This window comes from Corapipo altera, unplaced genomic scaffold, assembly GCF_003945725.1.
Source record: "Corapipo altera isolate COAL_440 unplaced genomic scaffold, ASM394572v1 61, whole genome shotgun sequence".
Classification (NCBI taxonomy): domain Eukaryota; kingdom Metazoa; phylum Chordata; class Aves; order Passeriformes; family Pipridae; genus Corapipo; species Corapipo altera.
In genome coordinates, this window is record NW_020884910.1 from 3,968,445 (window position 1) to 3,988,078 (window position 19,634).

Below are 19,634 nucleotides of genomic sequence, written 5' to 3' on the forward strand. Positions count from 1 at the left end.
TCATGCTTGCTATTCTGGGTACCAAACACACTCTTCTAAAAGTCTGCAAAGAGCAAACTATGGTTCATACAGAAAACTCAAGCACAGCTGTTTCAATACTATGAGTCTCTGTCAGGAGACCAAAGATCAAGACGGTGGAATTGAGACTGAGACCTTAGTGGTGGCCTTGGCACTGCTGTTCCTTTACATTGGGCAATTAAGCAGTATTCACAGATGGAGAACTCCAGTCCTGGAGCTGAATTGGGTCAGTTCACTGGCATAATTCTGATTATTTGCAAAGAATGCCAGTGTCAAGCCCTATTTCCCTGAATGTAGCAGAAACCATAATGAACAGCAGTTTTCTCCCTCATTATTTTCAGGTCTGCTTCTCCAGTTAGTTCTGTGTCCAACACATCTTATCTACCTGCTTGCTTTCAGTGACGCATTCACAGCTGCTTCCCTCGCTCCATTTTATCCCTCCTTTTGCTGCTATTACCCTGGAAACCTCTTGGCCCTTATAATTTTTGCCTCATGCCTTAAGCAGTAGCCTTTTCTTCACCTCCAGAAGGGACAGTTTCATTTTACCTGGAAAGAAAGATGCAAATCGCAGACCCTGACTTTCATCATATCCCTGCCAAGAAGGATGTCACTGTCGTGGCTTCTTGATAGGACTTCTTTTTCAGGCACATCCTTCACTGCTTCTGCTATGGAATTAAAAAGACATCCTCTCCCCAGAAGAAAGCCACTGATGCACACATAGCAGTACACACACTCATTCAAAAGAAATGAACAAGGCTGTAGGTATGACAAGCCAAAACTTTGACCACTCATCCCACTCTCATCAAAAGCACATCTCTGTTCAGGACATAATGATCCCACAGCAGAAATAGCTGCTATTATTCCCTATCATCACAGCTTCCCTATTTCTCACCAAATGTACCCCATCTCCAGCCACCATATGCAGCCTGGGCAGGCTGCCAGCTCATTTTGTATGTGCTGCTCTGCAATGCTAGAATTTTCAATCAGGAGCAGGCCTAGTAGCTAATGGCAAACATGTCCATGCAAGGACATCCCCCTGAATTTCAGTCTGGGCTCCTGTCTGCTTACTAACATCCTCAGACAACCCATCAACAAAGATGTTGGAACACCAGTCATTTGTGACTTAGGGGTTGAAGGCTGCTTTCAGCTTTACCAAGGCTTTGGTGCCCATTACAGTGTGCAAGAACATTTCTAGATGCTCTCTGGGCACTTGTTTCAGAGGTTCAGGGAATTATATGTACAGGGCTGTGGAGCTGTCACAACCTGAATGAGTGAGATTTTAAACTTCTCAGCTGAAACATGTGGCAAAAGTACACCTCCAAAGTACAGCAGAGAATTGGCTCCTCCTGCCCCTTTCAAGGAATCTCATGTCTCCCTGGCAGTAGAAAGGTCACTGCCATTAAGTGCTTCACTGCTGGCTTATAGAAGGAGAAAGCAAAAGGACCTTATCGAAAAGTACAGTGAGGATTTCATCTTGGCACCTCAGTGTGGTATTTGTGGTTCATCAGTGAAGCTTGGAAAAACATTACCATTTGCATTACTTTTGGCTCTATCCTGCCTGCATCATTCACGAATTTGAAAGGAGACCATAAGCAAGATGAGGGGGCCCAAAAAATAACGAAAGGGTTAAGTCACCCTTTGACAAACTAAGGCAAACAGAGCAAATTGTAACAGCAAATATTTTGCCCCATGACATAGGGGTCTATTTCTCCCCTTTATCTCAGCTTGTGGAATATCCCTGTGCAAATGGCAATTGCCTTACTTGCTATCAGAATTTGTGTGAGAAATGTACACATTCTGGTGGTAGAGTGACCCCAGATATTCAGTTTGTGAGCTGCAGTGCTGAGTCCCAGTCGACCACACTTTGCAACTTCCTGCTTATCCATCATTCTGCTGATAAGCATTTCCAGTGTGAAAATGTACTTGTAGGGTTTTCAACTAAATTCTCTTGATTGCAAGCTCTTTCTCGGAGTCCTCAAGTTAGCAATTCCCTTCTATATATCAGTAATACCTAACACTCCCTGAATTCCCAGACAGCACACTGAGAAAAAGAGGGTGTGGAGGAAAGGAAGGAAAACACACAGTCAATGAGGGCATTATGAGAAATTTACACAGTTATGAGATTACATTTTTTTAAAAGGTTTGCCGAGCTCCAGGGTGGAGCCAGCAGCAAGATAACAAGTGCAGAGAATCTTACTTTCAGGTTTTTTTGCAAGTATCTCACATAGCTCTGGTCCTCCATTCAGCACACATTTCAGTATGCATTTAGAATTACTTATTCCTAATGCCCAGAAGGCTATTCCAGCTTTTCCAGGAAGGCTTATAGTAACAGTCTTCAGCCTACACATAAGGAAACACAGGCTTACACATATGACCGAATAATGACAGTGCTGATTGAGGTCTTCATTATGTGTATGTACTCACAGGATGGTTCAATTTACCTGTTCTGTTGCACTTTTCCTTGCAAGTAGTCACTGCAGCTGGGCTTGCATCCCTTCTCCAGCACAATGTACTACACTCACTCACAGAATTGATCTGCCCTGAAAACCACTTCTCTCACATTTTTAAATCTCTTGGCGTAAAACCTGTTATTCTCTTGACATTAGGCTACTCAATATCTGTCACTTCCCCCCCTTAAAAAAAATTGACTTCCGAGTGACATTATATGATAAGCAGTTATATACTGAGACTTCTAACCAGATGGAGCCCTTCCATCACTGGAGGCAACACAGAGCATGTGGGATAAATGCTCGGCGGCACAGAGTCCCTCCACTTGCTGCCTCACAGAAAGAGCTGCTCCTTGCCTCACAAAGCCCTGCTGTTTGTACCTGCTACACAGCTCTGAGAAATAGACTTTCTACATGAATATCTGCAAGAGTCCCAGTGCCAGAAAGGCTGGTGCTCTCTAGGGTAGATTTGCAACCAGATTCAAACCATCTTTTTTCTCTGCTACCCCATTTTCCCAATTCATACCTCATATCTCAGCATTACTGTTGGATAGAAATCTAGCCCAGCAACTTCTGGGACTGGAGCAGGACCTAGCAGACTGTTCCAAACCTGGAAATGAATCCATGGTGTATCTTACCCTAAGGAAACCCTAATCTCTTTGCAAACAAAGGGATGTAGGTCATTCAACACAACTGAAAAATACATATGCCTCCAGAATGCAAAACGACACAGAACCGTGGTACACGTGAGTTTGGATTAAAAGCAGTCAATAATTCACTGAAAGCAAAGAGCAAACTGCAGAGGGAGACTGGCTATGGCCAGGACACCAGGACCCAGCATTTAGTTTTCTGGTCAGAAGATCCAAGAGGCCCAGGATATCAGTCATGCATTGCAGCCGGTTGCAGGCATTTCTGTCAGCCCAGTGCCCTGTCCTGTTGTACCAGGACAGAGCACTTCTGGGCTGAGCCCAGTCACCTGAGCCACCCAAACTCCTGCACCATCTTGTGTTTTAATGGGAGTTGCAGGACCCCTCAAAGGTCAATAATAACTGATATTATTATTAATATAATAGCAGTCAAAATATGGAAAAGAAAATCATACTTTCAGCATCTTAAAGTAGAGTTTTCTGGGTTGTAAAAACAGCCCACCCTGCCAGCAGTTTCTCATGGAACTTAGTTCTGCCATAAAATGCTAATCAGCCTGAACTGTCACGTCGCCCCTGCACCATATCTTTTTATGAGCACATTAACATGGTCGTTAGGAAGAGGGGACTCATATGGACACAAATACATACCACAATCATTTATTTCCCCCTCTAACTCCATCCTGAGTTACTCTAATTCATTTTCAGGAAGCGGTTTTCCTTCGCCTCCTTTGAGGGGGTTTCTGTTTTCTGGAAACCCGGACATGCCCAGACCACCAAGCTGTTGTGTCACCACAATGCATCATTTATCCCCTATGACAGATGTCACAGGAGTAGGTAGAGCCACCTCCACCATAAGGGAGAACACTCATGCTCTCTGTGATCTTCACAAGGAGTCGTGTTGTTGAAATAAAATACTAATGAGAAGGTTAAAAGTTAAAAATTCACTGAATCACTGAAATATAACACAGGACAAACAAAAGGATTTATGAAGAATGAGAGAATAACCAAACCTGTAAGAACCAAGAGCCATGACCTGAGAAATAAGAACAGGAGGATGCTATAAATCAAACTACAAAGCCAAAGAACAACTTAGCTTGAATTTTGTGCCCATTAACGTAGTAAAATGCCCACCTATAGGCTATGATCGCCCCTTACTCACATAAGCCACTTCCTCTGCATACCCACAGAATATGCATGGTAAAATAAATGTGTACTGTACCTTTAAATGGAGACAGGAGAGTGAAAAGCCAAGGACTATAGCTTTAGGTTGTTAGGCATACAGGAAATGCCAATTTTTTATTGTTCCAAGTGTATAAAAATGAGCAGCTGGCATACTGAAGGGCTGCTAGCTTTGTGGATTTACCACCTATTACCCATCTCTGCACAGATATGAAATAAAATCAAATATCTCGACTCTGTGTGTGGATTGGCTTCTTGGACGCTGGGTTAAAGATCCCTGTTTTAAGGATAACAGTGTCACGTGGATCACTAGATGTAGTTATCTTTGTTTGGAGTAAGGGCCTGTCAAAGGTTTGATAAAAATCACCTTTTTCCTTCAGACACCAAAAACGATCCCTCTGAATGTGATATAAAGATAGAACTGGGAATAAAGTTTGGTGATTCAGATACAGAGATACAGGTCACTGCCACTCAAGCTAAGAGAGAGCTAAAGCCAATTTTAGGAGTAGATAGCCAATCTCTAGAGGGCACCTTCATACACACAAGGCAGTGTGATGCAGAGTAAAGGACAGGAAATAACTGAGAGCAAAGAGAACAAGGATGTTGGTCTTGTGGGTGTAACCCCCTGACTGGTAGGGGAGATGATGACCCCCAGCTCTACATTCGTGGCACCCAGAAACAAAACGTTGCTAACAGGCCTGCAGTGTCACTGCTTACTTAGTCCCCTTCTTACCAGAGCTAGCAGCATCCACTTGGGCGAAACAAGAATAAGGCAGTAGGAGCTTTAGTGCAAATGATTTCTTTTCCCAATTCTTTTTTTTCCCCTATCAGTGAATTGTCCCCTCCTTCCATCTCCTATTCATTCCCTATCTCACTGTATGCAAACCACAATCCCCCTTTTCTTCTTTCTGCTTTATTTTCCTGAACACTCATTAACTACTCACAAAGGACCGTGCCTGGCAGATCGGAGCTGCAATTATCTCCTGGTTCTGACCCGTGTTCAGCGGTCAGAGATTAGCATCAGCAATAATAATGGAGTGGGAGATGCAAGCAGCTGCATGCTGGGGATTTGACAAGTGTCCAGACTGCTAGAGCCAACGTGAGGGGAAGGGAATCCACACAGGGGACTGTGTCCTCTGGAAGGTGGAAAGATCGAAATGCACACATCCAATAGATCCCTCAAGCCTGCTCAGGGAAGATGATCAACTTGTCTTCTTATCTCTACTTCCACACATTCCAGTGAGCCCATGAACCTAAGGGAGGCAGATCTTTCCTGCTGCAGTTACCCTGCTGACTTCAAACTTCACATATTTTTTTTTTCACTTGCAAAGTGAAAAAGCCACCAGGCAAATCATACACATCAGCAAGGAACAACGTCCCAGACTGCTAAAATAAACAGTCCTGCCTTTTCCCACCTCCAGTAAAGGACAGGAAAATTATTAGATTGACTTTCCTGACTTCCAGAGTGCCTTCCCAGTGAGTGCCTTCCCATGCAACTTTCATGCTTTCTGTCCACACACTCATCTGTTTAAGGCATCCATCTGTTTAAGTCCACCATACTGCAATTAAGAGTCCACAGCAGGCTTTAGTGCTGGTCTCCTTCTCATTTTTCTTAGCTTTTCCACAGCTTTGTTTTCTAAATTCTGTGGCTTTGTTTGTATACAGGTTTATTATTTCTTGGTTTTGGTTACTGAAAGCAGGCAAGTCCTGTAATAAGTTTGGAAAAATAGTGGATCTTAGGCACAGTCTTATCTCCTGTATCCATCAACTCTACTAGGGCTATCTCTATGTCACATCCTTGGCTGAAGCTTCATCACAGAAAGTGAAAGGTGTCAAAACTTTCCAGGCAGTGTTGGAATTTGCTTGTCACTTAACACCTTCTGGATAATACCTTTCCCCCTCCACCCCCTTCCCCGTCACCATCCCCCCCAGTAGGGAGTTTGTAGACAAGATTCCTAAATTCAGGGATGTATGAGTTCAGGATAAAACTTAATCTATTTGGCAATAACATTATAAGCTTAACTGATAGGCAGCAAAAAAACCCAAATCAAACCAACAAACTAAAAAACACCAAACCAAAACAAACAAAAACCACCCCCCTCCAAAAAAAAAAAAAAAAAAAAAACAAAAAACACACACAAAAAACCCCCCAAAACCAACAAAAAAAAAAAAAAAAGCACGTACAGCTATTAAGAGAATGGCTATGAACTTAGCTCATACCAATTTCCAGTTAAGGTGCTTGATCCATTCCTGACCTCATTTGAAATATTCAGTCTTCTAGAAAACAGGAATGGAATTCTCATCAGCACTTTTGAAGAGATGACTTCAAATTCATCCTGCTTCTGGTTATCTTACAAATAACATGAGAACAGACCCTATCAGAGCATATCACTGCTCTCTGAATCTGGTATCTGCTAACACCTGGACATTTGGAAGTGCAGTGATAATGACAAAGAAAAAAGAAAAAATTAATTGAAACTTTCTGAGCCTCAAAAGCTGGTCAGCTTGAGATTTGGAGAAAGTTCAAATTTGATTTGTATTGTAGGTGATTAACTGTTCATCCTAAAAATATCCTAAGTATATTTTCACAGTTATAAGACATATGAAAAATTACAGAAAGAAAATACTAGGAAACAATTTCTTGAGTTGTTAAATGTTTGCAGTTCAAGTGGCCTCACACCCACTTTTGTGCACTGCTTTAAATATACAGATTTTTATTTTTTTTTACTGGCACAAAAACTTTCAACGATTAACTTTGTATTTCTTTAGGCAAGCACTTACACCAGGAGCTGCTACTTGCTTGCTTCCCTTGAGTAAGGAGCAATATTGTTAGATGACCAATCACAACTGCAGATTGAGTGAAGATAGAAAGGGCTGTGAAGTGTAAGGAAAAAAAAAAAATGGGGGGGGGGCACAAAGTAGCAGCATTCCACTTTTCTAATTGCAGAACATGGATTGAACAATGTCACGTTTGTAATCAATTCCAATATGCCAATTTCAAAGGCAAAACTGGTTCAAGAAGATTTGTGACAACATCCACAGCTTCTGCCTGGAGGATGCGTGTTCCAGGCCAACCACAGATATATTTTATCACAGAAATCATTTTTAGCTGCTACAGTGAAATCATTAATTGATCATTTGTCACCCCCTTGAAATGAATAAATTCCCCCCTCTGCTCTCATTCTTGCTGCTCAGGAGAACACAGTATTTTGTCACTGAAAGGACCAGGGAGATAACACTAGCCCTTCACATATATGCAACCTTCTAGTTATGTTAAGTCCAAGTCATACTGCTACTGCTGAATGAAAGTCTGAACTCCTACGCATTAGTTACTCCCATTTGGTATGTGAACAGAGGATGCTGCTTTGCAGGGCTGTCGATCCAGCATGAAACTCACTTTAGAAAACTGTTTTTAAAGAAGAGAATATCTGCATGAGGGAGGGGAGAAGGTGGGGGAAATATATCTCTTGGTACTTTTGTTCATTATTTAAAGCAACTGTTATTTTCTCTCTCATTTTTGCTTTCAAATTTGATATCCAAGAGACAAGATTTCTTCTACTAGGCACCACCGGGGGAAACAGACTGTGCAATCAGTCTGTTTCAGAGAATGTTTCATTCCAGCATTTCAGGCAGGAGAAAGGTCCAGAGCAGATGCAAGAAGCATCAACCAGGAATCTTAAGAGATTTTGAAATGCAGCTCTGATCTTTGCTGGTTCAAACCTCACTGAGCCACTGCTTTGGGTGCCTATGTGTGGCATAATGAAGGTATCCTGTCCTGTATCAAAAATAGTGTGGCTAAGAGAACCAGGGAAGTGATTGTACCACTGTACTTGGCGCTGGTGAGGCTGCACCTCAAATCCTGTGTCCAGTTTTGGGCCCTTCACTACAAGAAAGACATTGAGGTGCTGGAGCAAGTCCAGAGAAGGGCAGCAAAGCTGATGAAGGGTCTAGAGAGTAAGTCATATGAGGAGCAGCTGAGGGAGCTGGGGTTGTTTAGTCTGGAGAAGAGGAGACTGAGGGGAGACCTTATCACTCTCTACAACTACCTGAAAGGAGGTTGTAGCCAGGTGGGGGTCAGCCTCTTCTCCCAGACAAGTGACAGGATGAGAGGACACGCTCAAGACACAAATGGACATGACACTTAGTGCCATGACCTTTAGACAAGGTGGTGAATGGTCAAAGGTTAGACTTGATCTTGGAGATCTCTTCCAATCTAAATGATTCTGTGTATATACCTTGCTTACACTACCAAATACGGAATGCAAGGAAGGGAAAACTAGGAAGGGAAACTGTTAATCAGATGAATTTTTTAGGGCTCCTCCTGCCAAGCACCATTAGAGAGAGCCACTGTAATGAGCATCTGACCAATGCACTCGGGTCTCCACACCTCTAAGATAATCTTGTGGTTCATCGCTGACTGCTCTGCTCAGGTCAGGACTCAATAGGTTGCAAAATACCAACATTAAAGAAGCTGCAATGCCTGACTGTATCCACCAGTTTTTTCCAGAAGCTAACAGCCCTGTTCCTCAGAGGACTTCAGGTGATGCTGGGTTTAACTGTCTTTACTGAAATAACACAGTCATGTCTTGACCTGAACTTAAGACCCCAGAGTCAGCCCTGATGATACTTGGTGCAACCATAACTGAACTTTGCAGCTGGTTTTGTCCCTAATAATGAACCAAACAAATACCTGGATTCAAACACAGTAGTTTGTGTATTTACTTTTTTCAGACCAGAAATTAGCCATGGGTAACTCATGCACTATAGAGAAGGCCATTAGATAAATAAAGAGTGCATAATAACCTGGCATGCCTTTATGAGACAGGGAAAAAGCAGTATATCATGGAATTTCAGGTAGGGAGTACAGCATCAGCAAGCTGGAGGGAAGAACATTATTAACAAAGCACTTTCACTGAGCTACTTGATAACTTTGGATGAGGTAAGCTGAGTCTGGAGGATATGTTAACTTTGTGCATACACAGAATGGGCAAGCCTTGTGACTGTTAATGGCTTTGTTAAATCATTTCTCTCAGCGAGTCTGTCTGTAATAAAGGATTGCAGCAGCTACCCTCATTTTTTAAGCTGCTTTGAGTTTTGCACATGGAAAGTATTAAGTGCTGGCATTACATCTGTAAAATTAAGGCCCTAAAAAGGTCAAAGTCATCAGCTTAATTTTGCAAAGAGGATTGAGCAAAACTGGGATCTCAGGGTATCTGATTAGTTGTACATTCCAGTTTTTTCTGTTGTCTACTCTACTGTACTTTGACTATGTTTTCTCTCCCAAAGGTTTGTGGAGGCTTTAAGTTAATTTTGTGATACCATAAGGTGCCAGACTGCCAAACTGCAAGATTAAAAGGATCTTGCGTGTTTAGATCTGCAAGCAATACCAGCACTAGCTTCTCTATCCATTATAACATCTCCCTTTCCCTCACTCCCTTCCTACCCTAAAATAACCTCAGCGATTAAACAGAGAAGGGACTCACAGAAGGAAGAAAAACTGCAATCTCTGTGTCCCATTCTGTCCCAGCCCTTTCTGGATAACTGCCCAACAGGAAGGCTATTTATACCAGATTATTTTTCAGGAGGTGGATGAAGGGCTCTGCTATATCTCAGCTACCCATATGATAGGCAATTAATCAGCCATCAAATCAATAATTTGCAGATGCGAGGCAGGGTCATAACCCAAAGGTGGGAAGCATTAAACATCCTTCCAAGTTGCATACATGTAGTCACATGAGCTTGAGCTCTGGAAGGTGACAAGTGACATCCACCAAAGTGAGCATGAACAATGAAATATGTGAACTAAACAGCCTCTGTTTTGACCATCAGCTCTCTCCCTCCAAGTCATACAAGCGTTTAGGTTGGAAACGACCTTTAAGACCACCTACTTCCAACATCCCTGCCATGGGCAGGGACACCTTCTACAAAATCCAGTTGCTCAAAGGTGGTTTGAAGGAAGTAGATATGTTGCATTTGACAAAGAAAGGAGACAACATCCACTCCAGCGGACTGCCACTGCATCACAATCACCTCAGCCTCAAGGGAGAAAGCAAATAGTCAACCAAGCCCTTTTGGTGTGCTATAATTAAAACATCAATAATTTTTCAGAGCATGCTAAACCTAAATTCTGTCACCTTGGAAATCCCATCTTCATTTGCTCAGTACGGAGAGTTCTTGTGTTATTTATCACACAGAAAAACATTGCTCTGCAGGACCATCAATCCAGCGTGAAATTCAATGTGTTGAAAGAAAAGGAAATCTGGTGAAAAACAAAGGCAAAACCAAAAATCTCCCAAAGGTAGTTGACACCAGGGGAAGCGAAAATGTGGTTGCTCTCTCCTAAGGTATGGGAAAGGAGTTCTTAATGGTGGGCAGAGGAAGGGAGAAAAAAACATGCTGGAGAATTGGTTCTACCAAAAATAATCTAGGATTAGTTTCTGAGCAAAATGAAGAAAGTCAATTAAGATGAAGAATGCCTCTATGGAACCCTGCAGAGGTGTTTCAGGCTGTCTCCTGTCTCCACCAAATGCAGGTGGAAACTACTACTCAGATTTGATCTACATGGGTTTATATTCCCCTTCTCCTGCCAGTAGGAGGATTAGAAATGGACAGAGCTTTCTATTTCAGTATCAACATTCATCAGAAAGCATGTTTTCAACAACCAGTGGGAGATATAACCAGTCCATCCACCTTCACATTCCTTTCAGCATAGAGCTTCCCTCTTGGGGCTCACTGACTCTCTTTCTTCAAATCCAGTTTCAGAATACACTTCTTCTTGAAGTTTCCCAAGAAGCTAGTGTAAAAGTATTTCCCCTTACGCCATATGTGACAAAAATATCCTGGTATGAAAAAAACCACCTACACATCAACATCTAAGAGCTAATCTAATGTATATCACAACATTTGTCAGAGAGTAGAAAGAGTAATCATTTGCTCCCTTCACCTATCGTACTGCCTGCTCCACTAGCCTCTGCAGAAAGACTTTTCTATCCACAGCTGATGGAGTTTATATCTCTTTCAAAGAAAAGGACCTGGGAACAGAAGGCATCCTATATCCTGCCATCAGGCACCCTGACTGAAGAGACATTGCCCTTTGGCAATGACACTTACAGCAACACTTCACAGGGTGGTCAGGGTGAGGAGTTTGAACCTAGACATCCGAACTGTAGATGTTTAAAGTCTTGGTACATGAATATCAGCCTCTATCTCTCCTACGAGATATGTTGCCAGCTTACAACAAAAAAAACCCAAAACAAAACAACAAAATACCAAAACAACCTCATGATCTCAGAGACAGAGTTCATTTGAGAAACCCAACTTCATTGACATCCTAACTACAACTTTCTCAATACTACAGCAATACTGTAGCATCAAATTACCTTGAGTTAGACTAAGTGTTTAATTTTCCTCGTCAGGAAACCATGGTTTCCAAAACTGAAAAAAAAAAAAAAGAGAAATTCCTATTTTTTGCAGTCAACTCTTGGAGAAAAACAGAGCTGAGAGAAGTTAGTAAGTGTAAGGATTACTTTGTACGTCTTTACCCGGCATGTAAAGTACTGTACACTCTAGCATCTACCACAGAGCAAACACCTGAAAATTAAGGGAAATTAAAGTACCAAGATGTGTTTTGTGGAAAGTTGGAGGCTCACAGCAATTTCTATTACATTCAGAGAGCTTCATTCAGGAGAAAAGGGAATCGGTGACCTGCAACTCATCTATACTTGTCTCTTCTCTTGCTGTGACTTCAGCTTGACAATACAGTGGAATTCTATTTCACCAATCTTCCCTTGAAGGAATCGTTTGACTCAAAAGATCAAACCTACTTCCCCACCAAACAATAGTCTCTGTGTAGAGACAGATGTCTTTGCCCTTTTGATCAGAGAACCATCAGCTGGATCAGATTGGAGGTGACTTATGTTAATACTTTTAAAAAAAAGGAAAGAATTTGGTATCTCACATATGTAAGCTGCTAATTAAAGCCAATTAGAACCTGACTGACCCATAATCATATTAAAAGACTTAGAGCAGAACCCAGCTGTGTCCCTACAAAAAGGGGGTTTTGCATTTCTGCATACAATTCACAGGAAGGGAGAGGAGAGGCAGAGGGAAGCTCCCCACTGTAAAGGTCTTCCCATCTTTGCTTGAGACAATCCATATAAGTACACCTGGATGGCATAAACCCTCACAAGGGAATTCAGGTATATAAGGACTTCACCTGTCTGCATATTCCACTGCTTGGATGGGGGATTTCACATGGTGAGCATCCCTCTCATGTACCATATCACAGTAGGCACTCTCAAAATGAAAGTCAAATTACTAAGGGCAAATAACAGAGATCTGTCTCCTAAATTCTCATGTATTGTTTATAGAATTATCTACCTTTTAATTATTGAGTTAGCCTCCACAGCTTCATACCACCCATCCTTCTAGGCAAGAGACCTTTCACAGTACCTATGGACATGCACTGATCCCTGTCTGTCAGAAGCAGTAGGGCCTCAAAAAGCCGTGCCCTGTTCTAATGCCATCTGTACATTTAGGCAGGAGACACCAGGCTACAGCTTCTGCTTTAGGACTGGCCAGAATGGCACACATGCTTTGAGCTACATATTGAAATATGATAAATCGAGACCATGAAGAGAAAGGGCAGGATGCCTTTTTTTTGAGGCAGCTATACACCAGTTCACAGGAGAAGCAGGACATGAGCTGGGCTCTCTTAAACCCTAAGCTGATGTATTAACTGCAGGGCTGTTTTCTTCCTCTACTGCTTACTTTAGTTGCTGCTTGTGTTGTTGAGAGAGGGAAAATTGGTACAAAACAGTACCTGAAAACTTGCATCTGCATTAAGATCAACCCAGCCTCCTTCCAGGGATTCATGTGCCCATATTCTTCATTTATCTTCATTTCACACTGCCGTTCATGCCAGCTATGCCGTCTCTGCCAAAAAGCTTTTGGAAAGAGGAAGTGTCATGAGAACCACTGCAATTATAGATCCAAACCCACACCAGCTGAGTCAGTACAGCCATTTCAAAAACTTCTTTTGTGTCTAAGATCATGTGTTCATACACATACATCTATATTTTTATGCATATTTGTTTTCTTACTTTTCTTTGTTAAGCAAAAGCTACCATGATCTTCAAATTCGTAAGTTTGCCACCAAACTTTAGACAATGCAGCAATGTGATGTTTGGAGCAGACTAAAAAGGAGCTTGCCACACAAATGCTGACTTCATGGCACAGGTGCACTTTGGAGCTGTGCTCCCTGAACTCTGTGCAGGGAGGTCATACAAAGGAATCCTTAGTAAGCCTGTGAAATTGCACTGATCAGTAACACAAATGTGATGGATAAGGTAAAGGGGATCCTGGTGAGCTGTAGAAAGAGCCCAGCTTTGCTAGAACATTGTCATAGGGCTGGCTGTAAGCAGCCACTTAAACATACGGTTTCTGCTGTTCCTTCCTAGGATCCTCAGCTTAAAAAATAAACCTATCCCAAAATTGTGTGTGATTGCCTCCACTAACTACACAGGATGAACAATATAGTCTAGCTTTCAATCTACCACCCTGTTCCTCTCCACATGATCCCAATAACAGCTACTCCAGTGTTGCAGAAAGGGCAGGAAATGCTTAAAAACCTTACACCTTGTCCATATACAAGGATAGCCAAACAGCCCTGGGAAGGCACAGCTCTATTTTCTCATTTGCCTATGCCTACACATGGCTCACTGTGAGGACAGGGGGTACCAGAGGAAATGTAACAAGTGGAGTTCACAATATGAGCAGAAGCCAAATGAAGTCAGCGATGCAGAAGCAAAGGGTGGAGGAAACAGACCATGGCTATTCCAGGGTAAGGCTGTTCCCCAAACCACTTCACGTCATCTAAGCAGTGAACAAACCTTGAGCTGGTTCCAGTCTGCTGGCCTGGAACACCTCAGGGGCATTCTTCTGGAGCGTGCTCTTGAGTGTATCCTGACTTTACACAGCATTATGCAGGCTTGCCATGAAAAACCCTCCTGGATTCTGTAACAAAATAGAAATTCAGGAATGAAAAAAAAAACAACAAACCCAAAGCTTTCAAAAGGAGCCAGTACCTGATTTATGGCTTTATGTCGAGCCAATGCTAGCTTGGTTGGGAGTTTCAGAATTTCTGCAAGGAAAAGGTTGTTTTGAAACCTCCTGAACTTTTCTGAGCCAGAAGGGGGTCTGAAAGAAAGCCTTTTTTTTATTTTCTCTTTTTTCTCTCTCTTTTATTTGGTGCTCTCTGGGACAATCCCCCAGTGAGACATCTGCTAGCCAGCAGAAACAGAGATTCAGTCTCTCTGCATCAGTGCAGGATGCAAACAGCAGTCTGTAACTGCTTGAGGGGCTAGGTCATGGCAGGCTCCGTGGACCTGTCACAGCAAAAGCTATTTGTCAGGCACACAATGGCTTAAGGGTGCAGTGGCCTCCCCTTTGCAATAACCTGCCTACCCCTAACACAGTGTGCCCTGGGAGATGAGGCGGTGCTGTATGCAGATGGCGTGGCTGTACCCAGGCTGTACAGACACGACAGAGACACTCCAAGGCAAGTAAAGCAGGACTAGAATTCTGCCACAGCACAAGCACTTCTTGGAGGCTGGTTTGCCCACCCATGCCAACCACTGCACTCTCCTGCTATGCAACAGGCTGGACTGAGAGTCCAGAGCACCTGAAAACATCCATATCCTTCCTCTCAGACATTAAACACTATGGGTTGTTTTCACAGCTGCCTTTTTTTTCCTATTACTCCTCCACCTGTCACATCTGCCTTCTTTGTTGCACTTCTCTAAGATCTTATGCTGCACACTTGGAGGAGAAAGGCTCAGTCTTGCCGTCCCTTCCAACACAGCTCCCTCTCATGTACCCTGCTAAAGATGAGGAACCTTCCCACACAAGAAGCTTTACTCAGGATATTCAGGCACTGGAGTAGAATGTACCTTGCACAGAGTACACCCTGAGAGAAAGCAATGGCTGCCTCTTTGCAGCATGTTGTCCTTACCCTCACAACTCCCAGACCAGTCCCTGCACAGCACCCACACAGGTGGTCCAGTCATTCCCATAATTCTACTAGAAACTCTGACTTACAGGACAACAGGCAGAATGTGTCTGTGACTGTCCCCTAATTCCCACAACCCTCCCTCTCTCTGTCCCTGCCAGGCATAGATGATGTGTGGTGGTTTCAGATGACTACTTTATATCCTCATGAGTCAAACCCTAGTATCCCTTAATATTTGCTCCCAGCACATAAGTGGTGTCTCATGCTGTTTCCCTCTGTGACCTCAATATCCAATTCCTGTTCCCCTTGGTTGCTTTACTTGCAGGAATAATACCATCTGTAGCAAAGATAATACCCTGTAGCAGCTCCTCAGTACATGTGGTCAGTCTGATTCCTTCCACCAAACCCCACAGAAGGCAGAGCAAAGTGCCATGTGTAACCCACACGTTCAGCTAACACAAAAGCTTCTAACAGCAGCTCCTTTAAAACCTCAGACTAATCCTATTAACTGCTAGCAGCAGGTGCAAAGGGGTTGCTGCACCCAGTCCTATGCCCCCCACAGGTAGAGAGATGCTCATGGAGTGACCATACCCACACAGGCAAGCACACAGATGTTCTCGCACACACAGACCTATTCACACACTCACCCCACGCAGCACTCACGGGCAGTTCTGCTCAGTTTTACTGGGAGAGATAAGCTGCACATACGCTGCCGAGCAAAGAGAAAGCAGAGCTCCAGGTCTCCATCAGAGGCAGGCACAGACTTTTCAGAGGAAGGCTTCAGTGCCTGTCTGTGATTTTATCTCCTATGTCCATTTGTCGTTAGCATCAATTGCCGATTTGGTGGCATACCGATAGCATGATGTGATCTCTGTTGTCTCTCTCCTTTCCTCTGGGGTTAGGCACTGCTTTTTCTCATTACCTTTTTGCTGAAAAGTGTTTATCATGGCAGATAATCTGAAAGAAAGCTCCTTCTTGAAATCATTTGTCTTTTAGCCATGGGAGTAGGAAGCGCCTCTCAGTTTCAGCATCTCCTGCCATTTTAGTCATTCTTCTCTCTTACACTCCTGTACTTCAGCTCTGCTGTCCAGATATAAGTTCTGGTCTGCATTTTTGCTCGTGTAGCCAAAAAAAACCCACCCCAAACCAATCAGACTTGGCATAAAAATTTTGGTTGTAGGAGAATCAGTAGAGGGGGGCAAAGTACTTAGTTCACACTCCCTAACTGCCTGTTGCACTAAATCTATCGGCCTTCACCTGGCAGGTTTGATGCTGGCAGTTAGAGATACCCTCAATCCCCAACAGTGGGTGACTGCTCCACCAGTAGCATGGATAGGGGTGCAGGCAGAGCTTTACAGAAGACAATACTGCTTTCACTCAGATGTGAGTTTTGAACCTCCAGTTCTTTAAGAGCACAAAGCTGAGTGGCTCAGATCAAGTGGCATCAAGTACAGCAGATTTTTCTGCATGTTAGTTAGAAGTGGGGAAGGAAAAGAAGTTTGTTCTATAGGCAATTTTATGGGCATCATTGTGTAATGCAGAGAAAAACAGTGAGATTAAGATTTTTATTTTAATCTCTTGTGAAACCTGAAGATTTTTTTCATTGTAAGCTGGTGATGAAAAATTGTAATTTTTGTTCTTCCCCATGGAATGGAAATTTCAATTCAAAATGTTGACATTTTTGATCTAACACAGCTACTTACAGGAATTGCTTCCTGGCCTGGTTATGGATCCAGGAACACAGTGAGACACAGGACTCACACAGGCTGCTTCAAGTTGACCAGATAAAACTCATTACATTGCCATTGCCTTATGAGTTTATAGGTCTTCAGTTGTACCTAGTGCACAGTGGAAATGGGGGTGTTGGAAAGGCTATCTGTGAAAGTGATGCACCCTAGGGAAACACAGTTTGAAATCTGTTCAGAAGAAACCTGCATTTTATCCTGGGGCAAAAAGAAAAGACATTTGTGAGGAACATTTTCACACAGGTCTAGTACAGATGGCACTGTGAAGGGAACAGGAGGAGTATCTCATGCAGGTACACCATTATACAATTTTGCTGTTGCTGTAATGACACATGTAGTTTGTTACCTCTTAAAATCAGCCCCACTCTGTGCCTGTGCATGGCAGAGTGGGCCCACATGCCACCTCTCGTACAGGGATCTATAGGCAACAGCCTGCTTCTACATGCACACATGGGTCAGAGCTCACACTATGATAGCACAGACCCACACACAGAAGCCTGAAGGATTCTGACACCTATTAGAAGTCAGGAACAGGAGTAACATACCCTGTTATCCTAATATACACACACATAGTGTTATTACACACACTCATGCTAAGAACTTGCAACACATTTTCCTATATTGTCTCAAAATTTCCCTAGGACCAGACATGCTTACTCATCGGTTTAATCCCAAACACACATAGCATTCAGTTCTGCCACTCACAAATCATCCCATCTCCCCTGGGAGAATGGATCTGGCAGCCCTGTCTCCACTGAGACAGAGGCTGCGATTTGTGCCAACAAGAAGAGAAATCCCGCCAAAACCTTGAGAACAGCCGTGGGCTCATTCACATTTTCTTCTGGTCCTCAAGGGAAAGAAGAAGAAGAATAAAAAACCCAAACCAGCTGTGAATTTATTGACTCTCCCTTAAGAATCTCTGGTGCAGTAAATTCCACCTTCATGGTGCTGGCTAATTATGCATTTATTTAACTCTGTTGCTGTGGTTTTTTTAATGATTCTCTTCTGTTGTTTGAAGTTCACTGTCTATTATATGCAATAAAAACCTCTGTCATATTTTTGCCTCATTATTCCTAACAAATAGTGCATTTTCTGCCCCCCTTCCCCTCTCTCTTCCCCTGCTCTGCATTGCTCCCTGCCACCCTCACCTCTCCAACTAGCACTCCCTGAGTTTCAAAGACCAGCTGTTAGCATTTTGTCAACGGAGTGCTTTTGAGAAACTTCTGTCACGGGCTCCAGCACAGCAGGGGCTGCTGAATAAAATATCAGCCCTTCAAAAGGGAATTAAGGCAGAGAACAAAAGCAGCAGGGTGAACAAGGAGGGGAGAGGCCTGCCCTTCAGTCCCCTCCCGCCTGGCAGTTTGAAAGAGGGAGCCCTTCTGTAACACTCCAAGTCAGATGCACGGGACAGATGTGGTGTCCAGCTACTCGATGAAAATTGCCTTTGGCATAAGAAAGAGGAGTAGTGAAACACTCCTAGGGAAGAAGTAGTGCAACACTTAGTTCAGCGGCATTGAACTCTTGAGTGCAAGTTTTATCCACTCCCAACTACGACTTGCAAGATCTGACTCCACTCCCCAACTTCTTACACTTGCCCAAGCTTCACTGCTGAAGTGTTTCTTCCAGCCCAAAAAGCGGTTTTAAGACTTGTTAATATTTTTTTTCCAAGTAAAACACAAATTTTCCCAAACCAAGTAAAAAAAGGAAGTGGATTGATTCACTTGGTTTCCTCTAATAATTTCCAAATCAGAAAGCACCACTCACTTCTATCTTCAACAGGGACATTTGGGCAATTACAGGCCCATCAGCCGTATCTTGATTCCTGGGAAGGTGATGGAACAAATGCTTCTGAAAACCATTTCCAAACATATTAAGGATAAAAGGACTGTAATTGGGAGTAGTTAGCATGGATTTATGAAATAGAAATCATGCCTGGCCAAACTGACACCCTTCTGCAATGAAATTGCCAGTTTAGAAAAAGAGGGAAAGGCTTGATGGTTCTGTGATTCATGAATCACCTGGACAATGGGGAAGAGAGCACTCAGCAAACTTGCAGAAGATACAATACTGGGAGAAATGGCTGATGCACCAAAAGGTTGTGCTGCCACTCAGAGGGACTTTGCCAGGCTAAAGAACTGAGACAACAGGAATCTCAAGAAGTTTGAAGGGAAGCACTGAGTCCTGCACCCAGGAAAGAAAACTTCATGCACCAGTATATCCTGATCTGTCCAATGTTCAGGTACCAAGACAGGAGCTAGTTTGTCCCACTTACCTTCCCTGCCACCATCTCATCATAACTTGAAGGCTTTCCTTTGTGTCTCCCCTTGACCTAGGCATTCTGAGAAACTGGAATTATGGGTTCTGAACAACCTGTTAATCCAGGTGCTAATACCACATGCCACTCTTACAGCCCACCTTCCTGGTCATTCTGGTCCTTCTAACATCCAGACCTTCCCGTTACTTCTTCATTCATACTAGTTTTGGCATATCTATTAGTTCTTTTTCATCCTTCTCAGTTACGTTACCTTTAATGTACCTTTGTTGTAGCTCCTCCCTTTCTAATATAAGAAATGCACATTATTAGTCTTCC